This window comes from Sphaerodactylus townsendi, linkage group LG09, assembly GCF_021028975.2.
Source record: "Sphaerodactylus townsendi isolate TG3544 linkage group LG09, MPM_Stown_v2.3, whole genome shotgun sequence".
In the NCBI taxonomy this organism is placed as follows: domain Eukaryota; kingdom Metazoa; phylum Chordata; class Lepidosauria; order Squamata; family Sphaerodactylidae; genus Sphaerodactylus; species Sphaerodactylus townsendi.
The window spans coordinates 95,829,975-95,848,034 of NC_059433.1; the positions used below are offsets into that span (position 1 = coordinate 95,829,975).

Below are 18,060 nucleotides of genomic sequence, written 5' to 3' on the forward strand. Positions count from 1 at the left end.
GTTTGGCTACAGGCATACTTCTGAAGGGAGCCAGTTCCACAACCTAGATGTTATTGCTGAACAGATCCCATTTCTATGCTTACCCAAATAACCACTAATGGTAGAGGAACACAGAACAGGGATATCTGGGCCAGACATAATATCAAATGACAAGCACAGAAATGTATACTTTCCAAATGGCATTTCAAACGTAAACTGATAACTTCATCTACCAGAATCATGAAGAACCATCCAGCTCACTAAAGAAGTGGACATTTGCAAACTAGGCCATTATCTCATTTCTAATTGCAAATTCAAAGTGCTCCCTTTTGATCAACTTATTAAGCTCTCTAGGATCCAAGTATATGTGCAATTAGCCATTTTGCTTCTCCATAAGTATTAAAGAGCGTAGCCAGTCTGTTTGTTCTTCAATTATTTTAACTACATGCAAGCCTGCTATCCTTTTGAGCTCAGATTTCAGTTTATCCTCATGAGCAAATGGTCCTTTCCTGCACAGGTGGATTACAGAATGCCTTATTAATCTGAATGCAGCGCTGACTGAGCTAGCAAACAGCTCTGATCTGCAAACCCTGTTACTCTTGCCTCATACCCACAGATAGTATTGCCCTGTTACTTATATACATTTAACCAGATTTAGTTTTCTGTAAACTGCTAAGCAAGTATAGGTGTCATTTTAGTAGGAACAACAATGAACAGTTTTTTTGTTTGTTTTTAATTATCACTAGCATCTTAGCTTCCCTATGCTGAGATCATTGTTTTACAGTATCCAGCAACTTTCTGACTGCAATCTTAGCCTGACTGGCAAAGTATTATAACACCGTTTCTGGCAGCATCTCACCATATGGTTGTGCTTTCAATGGTTAAAATAAGACATTACAAAATGCCTTACACTGTTTAAGAACATGCAGCATTCTGTAAGGTTTGAATAGTTTTCCATTTTCCTTTAGCAATTGGTTGTGAAGAACCTCTGACTTCAAAGATGACTTTCTTGAGCCTTAAGTTAAAGATACAGGTAACATCTTTAGATCATCAGCCTCTGCTTTCACATTCTCTCAGACCCTGCATCTCTGAACATCTTTGACTGGGGATAAATCTCCGTCATATAGCAGCCAATATCTCAAAACATTATCTCATTCCACAGACAACTCTATCCATCATCAGAGACTCTTCTGAGGTACCATAATTTTACTGAGTCTTCTTAATTTTGCAATATACTGATCCATAGTTTGGCCTCCTTTTCACATATACAATATATATATTTCAATATTTATATTTCATATTTCCAATTTAATTCTTAGGAATGTAATATTCTGCAAATGTATCCATGATCACAATTAGATTCACATTCTCACCTTCTGCAGACCCAAAATTATACATGTCCAAACCTTTCACAGCCAAATGCAGAAAAACAGACCATTTTTTCACTTTTCTTTTTTGTTCCTGTAACTGCTAAGCAATGTTTAATCATTTGTGTAACCCCCTCCCCCGCCCCCGTTTGCAATATCCTCTTACATACTTCATGGTGGTTGTAACATATTCATATTTACTAAGGTTCCTTCTATTTAGCAGCACTTACACAGGGTTTCTTGCTTTATTTGGATGTGTCTCCTACAATTTTCTTTTCTTCTGACTTCAGCTGCACAACAAGGAAATAGCCTTCAGTTTAATCTACTTCTCACTCCCCACTTCTAATACCCTCTAATATTGCTGGGTAACAGGAAAAAAAACCTACCAGAATAAAGAACTGCTTAAAAACAAGCTATTATATAAACAGCAACTAAACTATCTGGTATAGAAGTTTTAAACCTTGTTCCAATGATGGCGATATGATCTCAGGCAAGTCCACAAATTATCAGTTCCTGTTAAATATACGGGAATGTTTCTAAATTATAAATCCTACCACTACACCCACCCTGCCCATAAGAATACCTCATAAAAACTCCTAATTAAGTATTTGGAACTACGCACACATTTAGGATTATGTATTCTGACAGTCATGGAGAATAAGCAGGAAATACTGTTTCTTAAAGGAAGAGTCAAGTCACAAAATTCCACAGGTCTGGAGAATACCTTCCTTTTTTAGTCTCTAGCCATGGATTACTAATATAGATGGCTATCCAGATGTGGATGAAATATGGTAAAAACTTCCTTGTTAGTTCCCATGCATAAGAATGTATTGCAGAAAAATGCCCCTTGTTTTTACAGACAATAGAGCAAAACATGACAAAACATCTAATCACACTCTAAACAGATCACTGCACCAGAGATGTGACTGATCAAAGAGGTGGTGGTTGTTCTGTACTGGATATGGTTGAATTGCATCTGAAAGATCAGGTAAACAGCATGGAGGTGCTTCTGGGTCCCTCATAGCTCTCAGGATTCTAGGCACAGTCATAAGCCGGAGTGTACAAACGTAACTGCCAGTCAGTGGCATAGCGCCCAGAGGGCGCGGTGTCTTGCACCAGGCAAGCACCGGTGTGGGGGTGTGGCATGGGCAAGGTGTGGGCATTCCGGGGGTGTTCCAGGGCGGGCAGGGGCATGGAAGGGCACAGGGCATACTCATGCCTTGGATGCAGTTCCCCCTGCCAGTGTTAGAGGAAGTTGATCACAGGGATCACTGGTATTGAAAAAACTGCACTGGCTAATTTGTTTTGAGGTATAATTTAACTCTTAAAACTTGACCAGAAGTGCTTCAGGAAGTATCTTCTACCTTCAGGAGTGAGCTATCTTTAGAAGAGGACACATTCTACAAGGTACATTTGCTGAAATTAAGTTGACACATAAAAGTAAACCAACTTTTTTAGTAGTAGGGACCACTTATGGGATCCCCTTCCCAAAAATGGCTAACAGGCTAGCTTACTCTCTGTTGTAAGAAAGTAAAAAAATCTGTTTTCTGATAGCCATCTGGATGGTAAAGTTAATGGACTGGACCAGTCAGCTTTTTCTCTCATTGTCACTTAAAGCCCCTCTTAACTCCAGCCACTATTGCACATGCCTTTTGTCCCTGCATGCTTCATGAACCCAAGCATATTCGTTCTGATGGTCAAAGATACCTTCTTCTTTATTCACCAACAGAAAAGCTGACTGGATTCAACCAAATCTTATAATTACTATTGTGTTGAACTGATATGCTTTTAATGTGTTTATATTGCCATTGTATTTTCATTTGTTGTAATGATAGCTTTTATATAGTGCAGAGGTCCCCAGTAGAGTGCCTATGGGCACCATGGTGCCTACTGACACTTTTTTGGTGCCTACCAAGTATTTGTAGGAAGTGTGTGTTGGGGTGGAAGCACTTAGGACATTTGCCTAGCAAGGCTGCTGATTAATTATTGGAGATTTGATTGGCTGTGCAGAGGTGTTTTTTTAATGTTATTTTGGCAGCAGCTGCTACCATGACACAAGGACCTACACTGTGCTATTGAAGTTAAGCTTTGGTAGTCGTTTTGTGGCTGGCTCCAGCTCCTGGTGCAGCCACTTTAAGGGCAGCTATTTTGTTGCTGCATCCACCATGGCATGTCAGAATTCCAAATCTACCTGCAGGCTCAGAATGGTTGGGGACTTCTGGGATAGTGTATGGTAGCTTTTCGATAGGTTCTCAGAGGACCCTATTATAAATAAACTTCATGGGCTTACATGGGCTAAAGCTTGCATTTCTCCTTATCTCCTGCCAGATTTCATACAACAAAAAATAAGGCATCTGTTAACAAAGGTACATGACTGTTGAGCTACCACCTGACTGAGAAAAGTCCTGACTACTCATCCAGTTCAGACAACCAAGACTTCAAGAGTATGCATGTAAAATAAATTGGTTGTTGCTTTCCCCTTTGTTTCATATACAGCAATTATTGTAGGCTGCGTAACAAAGCAATGAAATGGAGCTCACTGAAACCAAGGAAGGTTCCAAGAAAACTTGAGCATCACAGAAAACTGTATTTCTTGAGACATCATATTAGGCTTTTGCACAAATGTTTTCTTAAACAGTCAAATCAATATAAACTTTTCCCCTACTGACATCAGGTGCAGAGGATCAATCTTAAAAGCGGACAAAAATAGCGCTGAATAGTTCCTGTGAACCCGACTTTAGTCCTAGCAAGATAACCAGAATACCAGTCACATTAAAACACTGGGGAGGAATATGATGCTAAGGGCTATTACTAGGATAGCATTCAATTGTAAATTCTATTCAGCTACTGTTTTGGATTGGTACAGAAGTGGTGAGAGATTGGAATAATTATGTTTCAGTGACTGTCAGTGCTGGAAAAAGTGCAGCTGTCATCATTGAAATGGCTGTTACTGTCTCTGTGGTCCTCCTTCTAGCCCTCCCTCTGCTCACTAATATTGGCACATACCACAAGTGGAATGGAGTACAGAAAATAATAGCTTTCTGAATGGCTGAAATTAAAATGTGAGAAAATGCAGGAATGCCCCTCTTTGTGGTTGGTTTGCATTTTACCTTAGGCAAATCAAACATTATGGTTGGATTTTTTTTAAGAACAAGATTTGTACATTATTAATTCTGCCACAAAGACTATTAAATGTCTGGTTCAAGTGAATGTTATCAGGATAACTTCAGTAGTGATAAACAAAAATGAAGCAGTCTTTAGAAAACACAGTCCAGATGGTATTACTTTTCATTAGCCATTAAATGGATCTAAATTCACCTGTGGCCAAGATCTTTTTTCTTCTCCCACTGTGTACATGTATATATATATACACACACACCCCTTTGCATGTAGAACCAAGTCTAAAAACTTCCTGTTTTAGAAAGTCTTCAGTCTAAGTTGGGATTCTTTAACACAGTTTGTTTGTTACACAGGGCTGGTTTTCAAATCAAGATTGTAAACCAGTTCTATTTAATGATTTTCTAAACCAGGAGGTCTTCAATCTGGATTCTATATGCACGAAGAGAAGTTAGGAAGTGCTCAAGCTCAAGAATAAGTCAGTTACTCTTCCCATTAACCCAATTTCTCTTATGTGTCAGAATGATGTGCGTTGCTCCCATTGTCAAGGTGCTGCATGTAGACGTGGAAGGAAAACTACAGAATTAAAATTTAGATAACTGGGAAATCATTCCTCAGTAGAACTAAAATAGTTCAAGTGGGTGATAGGCATATACAGGATTGTGCCAATGTAATATTTAGTTATATATGAAAATTCCCTTGATGTTTTTTATCTTTTATTTTAATATAACAATAAAAATAGCTGAAATGATGCATATTAATGTATGAATCATTGTCAGCTGGGTGGACTATACTTGTTAGTGGTCAAACCTTGCTCTTTTGAAACAGAAGCCAACATTTTTTTTCTCTGTCTTAAAGGGAGAAGAGAGGAATGATGGCAATAAATTAAGTGAGATAAACAGTTATTTCACTTTTGTAATATACATTGTTTTCACTGCCATTCTAAGCAGTTATATAGCCCAATCATCTGGATGCACCAACTCCAATGGAAATGCAAATCCACCAGCGCCCAACTGCTGCAGGGTCCTGGGCCGGCTGGGGCGCCCAGCTCTTCATCAGAGCTTCCCCGCTGCCCCAAGCTGCATTGGTGTGGCAGGGGCATTCCCAGGGGTGGAGCTGACCTTAGCTGGTGCAGCCCCCCTGTGCCAGCGGAGCAGGACTCAGACATACACCATGATTTTCATGGTGAATCTCTGCTTCGCCCTATGGAGATTCTCAAGGTAACTTTCTTTTTGCTTACTTTTTGGACTTCTCATGCAGCAGGGAAGCCCTTTGGAGCAGGTGGGTCGGCGCCAACCCCACCACATAACAGCTCTAGATTGGGCTGATAGTCTTCTAAACTTATTACTCTGAACACATATAACTCTGCTTAGACAAGTATAACTCAGCTTAGGAGAGAAGGTTTGAGCTCCCATACTAAACCTTTAACACTACAGCAGCAGAACACCACTGTGATAAAGTAACTCAGGGTTAAGACCAAAAAAAGGAACACCCCAATTATACCTTTCATAAAGTTATAACGTGTTCCAAATTTTTACTATCTCGTGAGTGTGTGTGTGTGTGTAGATATATTTATTTATTTTACAATCCATGACTAGAACAAAAAACAAGACAAATTTAAAATTGCCATGTCAAATAAACCAAAATTATACATAGATCAAAGCTATACATAAAAACCTTAACAATATATAAATACTAAGACAATGTATTAAAATAAATTGACCATAAAAACAAAAACCTAGCTATAAAAGTGTGACACGAAAACTATACAATATTAACTTATAACTCATCAGTCTAGTTTATCAAATATTTCTTTAAAATATATTATAAAATTTGGCAAAGTGCTTTGGTTAAAATCACCATGCCCTACAGTGCAGCTGCCTCCTAATATTTCATAAAAGTATACAGAACCAAGCAACTGTACGTATTATTTGTTGGTCCCTGCCCAATAAAAGTCAAGAAGAAAACTGGGATGGAAGCAAGATGAACATTTTTTTGTTAAAATTTAACTGATATTAATAAATTCAGGATTTTACATTCGTTTAAAAAAATTCAAACAGGGAGACAAAGATATTATACATTCTAAATTAATATGAGAAGGCAAAGCTTTGTTGACTCAGGCTGAATGGCGAAATAAGTAATTTTGAACTCCCTGTTTTGAAAAAATGCAGTCTCATCATAAATGTTTTTACATTAAAAAGCAATATTCAGGTTTCTATTTTTTGCCAACACATACAAAGACGAGATCCTGCATTTTTTGGCTGCTCCATTTCAGTTTTTATCTATTTAAAAAGTAAAATACAAACAAAACAGTGTGTGTGTATCAGGGGTTAGACATCAAATTAAAGGAAATAACTAAATAACCATACTAGTAAAATCGATGATGAAGAATCTACAACACGCTGTCAGTCACATTTTTAAAAAGCACAAAATTGTGCCAATATAATAAACTGCCATATATAAGTATGCAAATAAAAGTTCGAAATAAAGGCTCAGTTAACCAAATAATACTATTGGTCAAGAAACACAGAAAAGTATGCTTCCGTTAAAACTGCAATAAACCCACATGTATTTAAATCTATGGTTGAAATCTGTTATATTCCTGATATACATATTTGGCTGCCATGCAAAGAAACACAGACCTGACTGTCATTCATATGAATCTATCCTATTGTGTGAAGCAAAATATAAAATGGCCGTCCATACATTAGCACATCACACATGGCTACTGCAATGACAAGATAGATTAGGATGTATATTAAATCTCACACATGACTGCTTTTCCATATCAAGGTAAAAAATACTTGCTCTTACATACATTAGGGACTGGTATTGGAGTGACATCTACATTAATACTGACAGCATGTCAACATTTTTTACATTTACTAAGTCAATAACGAGCCTAAACCTGGTAAAACCAGGTTTTTGTTTGGATAACAAAAATATGTATATTTGTATGTATGTGTGTGTTTCTGAGAAGGGGGTGGGGTGGGGCTAGAATACATGACTATTTAAAAAAAAAAGTTCGAACAATTTCTTTTAAAAAATATTCCTCAGTCACCCTATACTAAAATGACTATAATCCAATCTCATTTGTCAAAAATAAATAAATAACAAATGAACAAAGCTCTAGCAGGTAACGGATGCTTGTAGAGAGACAGAACCCATACGGAAAAGCACAAATTGTAGGCTGCTTAGAAAAAGCACTTTATTACACTGTTTCCACAAAATTGTCAGGCAGCAATTCCACTTTCACCAGAGACTCCAACAAATAAATAAACCTCTTCTAAAAATGTATATTTCTTCACCTACCTATTTTGCTATCACAGAAAAAATGATCTGTACTATACAAAAAAGCAGTGTACTGGTTAGACTAAGAAAGCTTCTGTTATTTATGCTGGCTATAAAATTGCTGTAAATAAACAGATATGTCTTGTCCTAGGTCAATGTCTTGATTTCATCAATAATTAAATATTTTGCACTGATAGGTTGCCATTTATACTTTCAACTATGACATATTTTGGCACGGATCCAAATATCCTGCTGTATGGAAGAAACTTATTCGTGCACAAGGCGGTAGCCATTTCCTTCCCATCTGATATGGCTTAAGCCAAAAAATCATTCAGAAAATTTATCCAACATTCCAGAGCCGTTTTTCAGCAGACATTTCAGAAAAAGGGAAAGGCAGCAGCTCATGTCGCATAATAGAAGAACCTGTAACTGTTGTTCATCGACTGTTGTTTTGTGCAGGTACACATGTGACTGCACATGTACAGGCCTGCTGTGGAGCAGACTAGCTAGCTTCTCTTTAGAAAATTACAGAGCTCTCCCAAGTGCTCTTCCCCCCTAGAAGTAGAATAATTCCCACCAAGAGAGTCACTGAGTATTGGAGGGAAGAAGGAGCACTACCCTCAGTTCTTCACCTCCTGCAGATAATACACTGTGTCACAGTGTTATGGTCAGAGACAACTAATGAAGCAGTCCACAGAAGGAAAGGAGGGAGAGATGAATGCCTGCACAGAAGACCACTCAACAAATAACTGTTACAGGTAAGTGCAATGTTCTTCTGTGCAGATCCACATGGGAAAGTACCAACCTAAATCAAAAGATAGGAGGCGGGGTCCGGCTGCAAAGGAAAGATCAATCTGACCAAAAATAGCTAGATCTGTGACTAATACTGTTCTTATTTCATTGAAATATGGCTAGCAAAATGTTTGCCTTTCCTTCAGTCGATTCCCTCCTAGAGTCCATTTCTGGTGCACAATGGTGCACAAAGATGATGAACATGTTGCTGCCCGGCAGATGTCTATGATGTTGACTTTTGCAAGGAAGGCAGCAGACAAGGCTGAGTCCTGGTGGAGTGCACGCTAATTCTAATAGGACAGTCTAAAATATGTCCTTCAACTTAAGTTTCAGATTGTAGTTGATACCCAGATATCCTCAGCCAAGATTGCCTGAGCAAGGCAACGGCAAGGCAATGGCAAGGCAAAGGCAGAGCCATAGCTTTAGATATTGGCTGGTGAAGGGTCATGTTTCTTGTCAGAGTCATGATCAGAAGAAACAGATAAGACATCTAAAATGTCCAACCATTTGTGACGTGAGGATCTGTTTGAAGATGATGAACAACACCAAGACCTCAATATGGAGCGCTGACATTGATGGGGAGAGCCCTTCTGATGTGATGACTCCAATCTGCATTGTCGGTACTCAGATGTTTCCTCATCTTGGTGCCGGTGATGAGAGACCCAGAATGGTAATCCTGTGTAGGAACGTCCCTTGATGCCAGAAAGGTTCCCAGATGATTGGGGAAAGTACTCCAGCCCTTGCACCCAGTGGCATATCTTGCTGAATAGACGATTCAGGGTGGTGACAGAGTTCAGCTATGTCCAAATCCACTGTGTTCAGAACATCAGCCTTGTGAAGCCTGGTGTCAAGTTGGCGTCGGAGAAGAGTTAGATGAAGATCTTGATGTCGACCAACACCAACAGCGTTGGCCAGGACGGACTGAGCCTTAGGCTTTTTAGGCCACTCAACTGGCTTCAAACACTCTTTAGAGGATTTCTTCCAATAGGGAGAGATGAAGCCTGATGTAAGGGGGGGGGGGGGGCTGAAGTACCTGATGCCCCTGCTTCAGAAACCAAAGCTACATAAAGAGCCTTTGGTGAATGACTAACCTTTGCCTAAAGATCCAGTGCCAAAGATGACAAGAACTCACTGTGCGCAAGATTTAGGCGTCAGCAAAGCACAAGCCTTACGAGTAGTGGGGATATGGCCTTCCCCGAGGTAAAGAAGACTATCAGAGTGACTATCATCTTTGGCCATCTTGACCCTGCACTTGGTGCACTTTAAAAGCCACTTTTTGGTACTCCATATTTGACAAGAGAAATCTTGCAGCAGAGAGAAAAAACAACAACAAAAGGCAGAGGAGCAATTGGTGTGGAGGAGAGGGAACTGAGGGGAGTGTTCCCTCCTCGCTCCTATACCCTGTGACTCTTCCACCCTCTAGAGGGGAGGGATAGACAGCACACAGGAAAGCTCTGTAATTTTCTAAAGAGAAGCTAGCTAGTCTCCTCAGCAGCAAGCCTGTGCATGCACAGTCCCATGTGGGTTTGCATAGAAGGCCACAAAGAAGATTAGGATCCAACAGCAAATCAGCTGTACACTCAGCTAACATGGTTTAGCAGTTAGAGCACTGGACCAAAAATCTGGGAGATGCAGGTTCGAATCCCTACTCTGCCATGCAACCGTGCAACTTTTGAATGCCTACTCTGCCATGCAAGGTTCGAATCCCTGCTCTGCCATGCAATCTTCTCCAATCACTCTAGCTCAGCCTCACCTACCTCAAATGGTTGTTGTGAGGATAACATGAAGAAGTGGAGAACAACAATGTAAGCCAATCTGGATCTCCAGAGTCAAAACCCAAATGCTTTAGTTTTGTTATCACATTAGATTTTTATGTTTTATGATAGTGAGCCACCTCATCAATCTGTAAGGGTTGAGTGTGAGAGAGATAATGTTTAAACAAAGAAATAATGATCTTGAAATGCCAACCAATGGCAAGTCTTTTCACAACACACATATTTTGTTGAACTATCATATTAAGGTCAAATTTCTACAAAAATAAAAAATGCATTGATTCCTATATTAATATTACTGTTGCCGTTATTATGTTCATAAGATGGAACTGGGAACTTAAGGGTCTGGTTAGTGTCAGAGCACCAGCATAAGTGCACAAATGAGAGTTATTCCCTGCTTGCATTTGCTGATGAGACTTAGGCCTTCACATCAATATATTTGTGGGCATGGATTGTGGAAGCGTATTGAGTTGCACAGGCAGGGTCACTAGTGGCATGTAGTTCACTTGCAGCTGATTAGGCAGCTGCCCTTTTTCAATTACAGTATCTCTGTTTTACCACTGCTTTTGGCTGGAGTTGGAGAGTTAGGAGAAGAGTGACAGAATTAATGCAGGATCAAGTTGCAAGGGACACCTATAGGGGAAAGAGAATGGTTTAGACTGCCTTATTGTCATGACTGAGATCGACACACACACACACACACACACACACACACACACACACACACACAAAGGAGAAAAGCAGTGGGTTAAATTAACTGAGGAATCTAGGACTGGAACATTAATTCGAGAGCTGGTAAATGAACATTGGGGCAAAATTATTTTAGGGTGGGGCTCAGGCCTCTGTGATGTTTTCAGTTCGTGGCAAGTCACTTGTCTCTGAACCTTACTAATTTTCCTTCTGAAAAATTGATATTGTATTATACTATCAAATGAGGGTCAAAAGAATATGATGGTGTCTTTCCACCTTGTCCCAAGTTTCTGATATTTGACAAGTGGTTTCCATCAACTTACCATTTACCCATTTTTTTAAAAAAAATGAGCAGCCAAATGTCTTTTGAAAGTTAACAATCCATGTGAAGGCAACAGCTTCACTGTGTAATTTGCCTCAAGAACTAATATTCACAGTTATACTGAACACAGAGAATGTATTTAGCGTTGAGGATTAACAGGAGAAGCTTCCATGGAGAGAGACAAGAGTAGATCAGGTAGGACCAGTATTGGATGGATGGAGTCAAGATAGGGTGAAATAAGATGGAGAGGGAACGTGGCTCAACCAAGCATTTTACATACATGCACATGTAAATGTTGAAAAAGGCGGAAGAAGTGATCACTCATCTACGCTTTGTTCCATAGTCAGGGTCAATAACATAAAGAAAACAATTGTTATTATTAAAATAGTGCCTTATTAGATTTGTAAGCCTAAAGAGTGTGTGTGTGCGTGTGTGTGTATGCAAGCACACACACACACACACACACACACACAAATGCATTATTGTTTTAATCTTAGCAATTATGCCATAGTTGGAAGCATCAACAGGAGTTATTCCTCACCAGAGATGAAAGGACAATACAGCAATGTATCAAACATCCATGTTTCAAGTGCCATTCATCTCAGAGGTTTGACAAGCTTTTGTTTAAGCATATATTCGACAAAAGGCTACTGGATTTCTGTTCTATTGTACCACAGTAGATGATGCAGGTTGAAGTGATGTTCTTTGAAACAGTTTCCTCCTTCAAGTTTCTTCCCCTCAGTTTAAACAAATCCTTGACAATGGTGATGAGACAAGTTGGTAAAAAGGGCAACTCAAGACGTATATATTTCAGGTAAACAATGGTTATATGTATGTTTGGATCTATTCCTCTCCTAATGCTGTCCTGGCCTATTGACAAAACATATGTGTGTGTGCATGCGCGCATGCGCGCACACGTGTGTGTGCATTCAAATACTGTAAAGAAATGCTTGGAATGTAGAGAGCTTGGAATGTCCATTCTAATATTTGTGATGTTTACTTCCCAAAAGACTCCCCAAACTACTTCTCGGGTGGCTTTTATTACATCAGTTTTTCAATTACACTTTTATAAACAAATGACAGAATTTAACAAATCATACACTGAGAACAGCCTAGTTATGAAGCTAGTACTACATGTTATATATATAGTTATGAAGTCAGCAAAGTATGAGACATATGCATATGCTTAAAGCACTGGCTTTGGAAATAAACTATAATATTGTCTTATTGATGCTGCACCACAATAAGGCCAGCCTTCTTTGTTCGTACAAGTTAATTGTTCTCTGGGTGCAGCGTAATGATCTCTGTCATAGCTGTTTCAATATACGATTTGATTTACCCTAAGCAACAAAGCTTAATATATTAAATATTCTAACATCCAAATTACAAGATGTCATAGTCCCGCTGTACAATGCTTTGTTCAGGTTGCAAGTGGAGTATTGTGTGTAGTTCTTGAGATTTCACTTCAAAAAGGATGTGGACTGAATGGAGCGAGTGCAGAGGAGAGTGATGAGGATGATCAGGGGCCTGGAAACCGGTCCTATGAGGAAAAACTGAGGGATTCGGAAATGTTTATTCTGAAGACGAGGCGATTGAGGGGCGACAGAATTGTTCTCTTTATGTTTTTAAAGGGCTATCATTTAGAGGAAGTCGGGCAGCTGTTCCCGTTGGCAACAGAGGATATGAATCGCAGCAATGAGGCTGGAAGGTACTGGCTGGATATTAGGAAAAACGTTTTTACAGAACAAATTGTTCAGCAATGGAATTGGCTTCCTAGAGAGGTAGTGAGATCCCGCACACCGGCAGTCTTTCAGCAGCAGCTGGACAAAAACTTGCCAAAGATGCTCTAGGCTGATCCTGCATTGAGCAGGAGGGTGGACTAGATGGCCTGGGTGACCCCTTCCAATTCCGTGATTCTATGGTACCATGAAAAAATGAGGAAATTCACCTGATTTCAAAATTTTGTCTTTTTTAAAAAATAAAAGCTTATGTTTGCTGCTCCTGATTATTCTTTTTAGTTGATATGTGCCATTGCAGTGCAGAGACTATTTTCGAATACCTATTGCAGAATATCTCTTTTGTTACTAAATTTTATTTTTAAGAAGGGCTAAATGATAGCTCATATATATTTCCAATTTGTGGCATCCACATGTGGCCACGTCCTACGGTCACCAGACACAGTACACATTTCCAAAACTAAACCTCATAAATCTCCAGAAATTCCTCACATCTATTATGTTTACCTTCTGCTGCTGATGAGCCTGTTAGGCTCTGTACAGAGGAAATTAGAAGCACTCCAGAAGGTTTGGCAAGAAGTCGCTAGAAGAAAACAATGAATAAAGAAAAAAAATCTTAACCAAAGCCATCATATCCAGTTTGGCTACCTCTACTTCCTTGAGACTGCAAATAGAAAAATAAAAATTCCTTCTAAATAGGGTTATTTTCTACCTGGCTAGTTCTGGCAGCACCCTAAAAAAATTAAACTACTGTTAACACAGTTTATTGAATGTATGTGAAACTGCATATAAAAATCTATCATTTAATACAGTTTTCCAATTAAGCACCGCACTAGTATCCAAGAAGATTACTCTCTCATCTTCTTCCGCATTCTCTACAATTTGTATTACCAAATATCTTCCTTTATTTAATAGATGTGTTGAGACTGATGCAATAGCTGCCAGCAGAAATAATTTATAGTTACATGTTAAAAACAGTTCTAGAAATCTGCTTGTAAGCTATTGCCAAAAGAAAAGGCTTATTTTGTAGACATTCAGGGCATTTAAAACATATAGTATATTTTAAAAATCCTGGGCTGAAGCCAAGGACAATTAGAATGTTTGCCTTGAAAGGCAGTTCTATTTTAAAATTGTTTGTTGAATAATAGCTCATTGTGCAGAGTTATTCTCTGACCTAGATGGCCTAGGATAGCCTGAAATCATCAGATCCCGAAAGCTAAGCACCAGTCAGTATCTAGATAGGACACCAGCAACAATTGGGTTACCATAAGTCAGCTGCAACTTGACAGGACTTTCCACTACGATGCAGTGTTGTATCTTGTAACAAAATCCTTAACAAAAAGAATTACTACAAACAGCATTCAAATACAGATAATGTACAGTAGATATCCACAACTTCCATGCACAATTTCCTTAGAATCTTTGAGCTTTCTAGAAAATGGTGCTCTCCATATAAATGTCATCTGATCTGAGGGGCATGGCCATCCAAGCCAAAATAGATATTATATGTGATAGCTACGTTGCCAGTTCTAAAATACGTTGCCTGTCTAAAATAAAACGTAGGCACCATGTTGTTTTACCCTTGATTTTCCATCCATATGAGCCAATGAGGGTCACATAATGGCTGTTTCTGCACGGGCGGAAAACAGCGCCCTAGGACGGTTAAAACACCGTCCCTGGGGCGCTGTTTGCACAGCATGCCCAAGCGACTCGAAGACGCCGCTTTCAAACCTCGGTCCCTGAGTGTGCAAGTCCCTTGCACACCCAGGCTCCTCCTGTGTGTGCAAGGGACTTACCTTGCCGTCCTGTTCAGCTCCAGGCGGCTGCAAAGACACGCCCACGCTGCCTCCTGACCCCTGGAACTGAACAAGATGGCAAAATAAGTCCCTTGCACACACCCTGGGAGGTTCCATGCGGAGCCACCCCTGCGGGCAGCGGCGACATTGGGGCTGCTGGAACAGGACCATGCGAGCAGTTCCAATGCCCCACCGGTTTCATTTACGCCAGTGGGACGCCGCTGCCGCTGGCTGTGCGGAAACAGCCAATGAGTGAATGTTTTTATGAGAGAGATGTTTTTATGGGGCTGATGTTTTTGTCCATACTGAACATATAGTCCTCCCCGCTCCTCTTGGAAGATTATGTTTTGGGTTTAAAATTTAGAAACACCTAAATTCAACATTCTCCTAATAAAAGTATATAAATATCCTAGGAAGACATGATTTAAACAAATGGTCATATGTTAAGGCCATCAGAAGACAGACCCAACTCAATCAAGGTCAGCTCTTATTTTATATCTGAACCACTCTTCTGATTTCAAGTCTGCATTGCTTTTGAATCACTCATTGTAGCATAATTTGGCTAGTAATTAACATATAATCACTCACAAATATGGTATTAAAGCTACACACAATATTTTCTACAGCAATGTATTTCATCAACCTAAAAAAGTTTATTTTTTTTAAAAGCGACAGTGTTGATATAATTGTAGGAAAAATTATCTATGAGGCAGTAGCATATTGGTCCTAAATGACTCCTGAAGGCATGACTGCGTCCTCGCCCCCTCCACCTGGCTCCCCATGCCCCACTTATGGGAGCCAGCAGGGAGGCTTGTGGAGGGCAGGGCTCAGGGGAGGGCAGAAGCTGGCCTGCAGGGAGGCCGGGAGGGTGGGGTGCCACAGCAGGCAGCCCATGCGGGCACCACTGTTGCCCGCCTCGGAGCTCTGCCCCCAACACCCCTGCTGCTTTCTGTAAGGCCTGGGGAGGGCAGAAGCCAGCCTGTAGAGAGCCCAGGAGGGCAAGCTGCTGCTGCACATGCTGCAGAGCCCTCCCAACTTCCTTGCAGGCAAGCTCCTGCTCTCCGGAGCCTGTGGAGGGCAGAAGCCGGTCTGCAGGGAGCCCAGGATGGCAGGGTGCCTCCACCGCACCCCCCCCCACCCGTGGAGCCCCCTGCATCTCTGAAGGTCAGCTTCTGCTCTCCCCAGGGCCTGGGGAGGACAGAAGCTGACCTGCAAGGAGCCCAGAAGGGGGCAGGGCGCCATGAGAGGCAGCTCGGGCACACAGTTTTATTATGTGGGGGCTGCCCAGCACCCCCATGTAACAAAACAACATTCGCTTGGGGACATGGGATACCCATGTCCCCATTAGCAGTACACCACTGCCTTGACATATTTATTCAAGGCAAGATCAATAAGACAACATTGGTATTTTTCTCCAAACTAACTCTTGACTTTTGATCCTTAGTATTTTTGGGGGAGGGGGGTTCACATTTCCATTAATTTTAGGCCCAGGCATTTTTTTTCATGAACAACATTCTTATCTCTCTGAAAATCATTACAATGCCTTTCCAATTTTTAATCCCAAATGCCTTTCAAACTGTTGGACTATAGCCAACAGAGTGGTTAAGAAGGCTAGATAAGAGCCAATAGTTAGAGAGACTTTAAAAAAAATTCCATTCTAATGAATAAAAACTGCTAAACTAAGAAGTGTTAGCAAGGGACTTATAAAAGATATGGCACAGGTTATTAAAATACTATCCTTATTACAAGAATTTTTCTTCACTGATATCATTTAGTTTATTAAAAGAGTAAACCTTTCTTCTCCTCCCTTCACCACCCACCAGCCTCAATATACTAACATGACAATTTATTTTTGAGAGATTATTAGTAAAAGAAAATTAGATAATGTGCACCCACCCTCTTTTTGACATTCTACTACTGGATAAACTGGACCTCTGGAACCTATCCTCAGCAAATCAAGAGTATTTTTGTCTGGAAGTCAAGCAAATAAAAATACAATTAGCATATTTATGAGAGAACAGGATGTTCTGATGTTTCAAGATCTGCCATGGCAAAATCTTCAGCTTGAAGCTTCCAAGATTTTATTGTTTGTGCCAGTTGTGAGCCTGTTGTCTATGGCTTTATTTATAATGGAAAAATAGGCAGAGGAGACTGTGTACATGGTGTTGGAATGTAGGTTCAAGTCACCCAGTTATCCAAAGCTTTGGTTTGCTTCCTGAAAATTCAGTGTCTTTTAAAAACAGTTTGGTCACCACTGTGAACTACCTTTAAACCAGCACAGGTGTCACAAATACCTGTTTATACAATGTAGCTCTTATAAAGGTAATAAAATTATTAATATTTAACTTGATTTAAAATATGTAATTTACAGTTCAATCCAGAGAGGGCTCTCAGGTGAGGACATGCTACTCAGGCACCGCCCGCCTTTTCCAAAGGCTTTCCCGCAACATGGGAAGCCCCCAAAACAAGAAAACAACCAGCAAAAATCCCCCATAGGGAATAGCAGAGATACGCCATGGAAAACATGATATGTCTCTGTGCTAGTCCCTCTGGTGCAAGGGGGCTGGGAGGTCAGTGGAAGCCAACTAAGGTCGGCTCCACCCCCTGGCTCACTCCAGGCCATTCCGACGCAGCTTTTTGTGCCAGCAGGCCTGGAGACAAGGGCAGCTTCTGGGTCAGGCACCACGGAGCTGCACAGTGCCTGGCCACCTGGGTAACTCCCCCCCCCCGCTATCACATTTGCCCCTTGTACTGGTGGAATGGGCACCCACATCAGTGTAGGGATAGCCAGCTCCAGAGGGGAATTTCCCCCTCACATTGAGCTGGCCATCTGTTTGAACTAACAAGGGAGTCTTCATAATGTCAATTCTATTTCATTAATGGGAGACAAATAAATTTCAGCAAAGAAAATATTTTTTCTATGCTGACGTATATGAGGATCAGGAAACGTCAGATATGTATATAGTTTAGATTTTCTCATTCAGTTATTACCATTCTTTTCACATTTACTAAACTAAGCTCCAACAATAAAAGAATCCAGGAGGAATACTGGAAGCCCTCATCTCCAGTTAAATAGACCTGAATTCTATATTGGTAGAAGTCATACTAGGATGCCTAGACAAAGGACTCTAAATGAAGATTACAGTGGCCCTTTCTACACAGACACTTTAAAATGTTTAGGGGCAGGAAATAAAACGT

General features: G+C 40.3%; 1 protein-coding gene across 7 annotated transcripts in view; it reads right to left on the reverse strand.

Moving 5' to 3' along the window:
• Nucleotides 1-18,060, reverse strand: part of ZFHX4 (zinc finger homeobox 4) — a 199,479-nt gene that overhangs the window by 88,561 nt on the left and 92,858 nt on the right. The gene's annotated exons all lie outside the window — the stretch shown is intronic.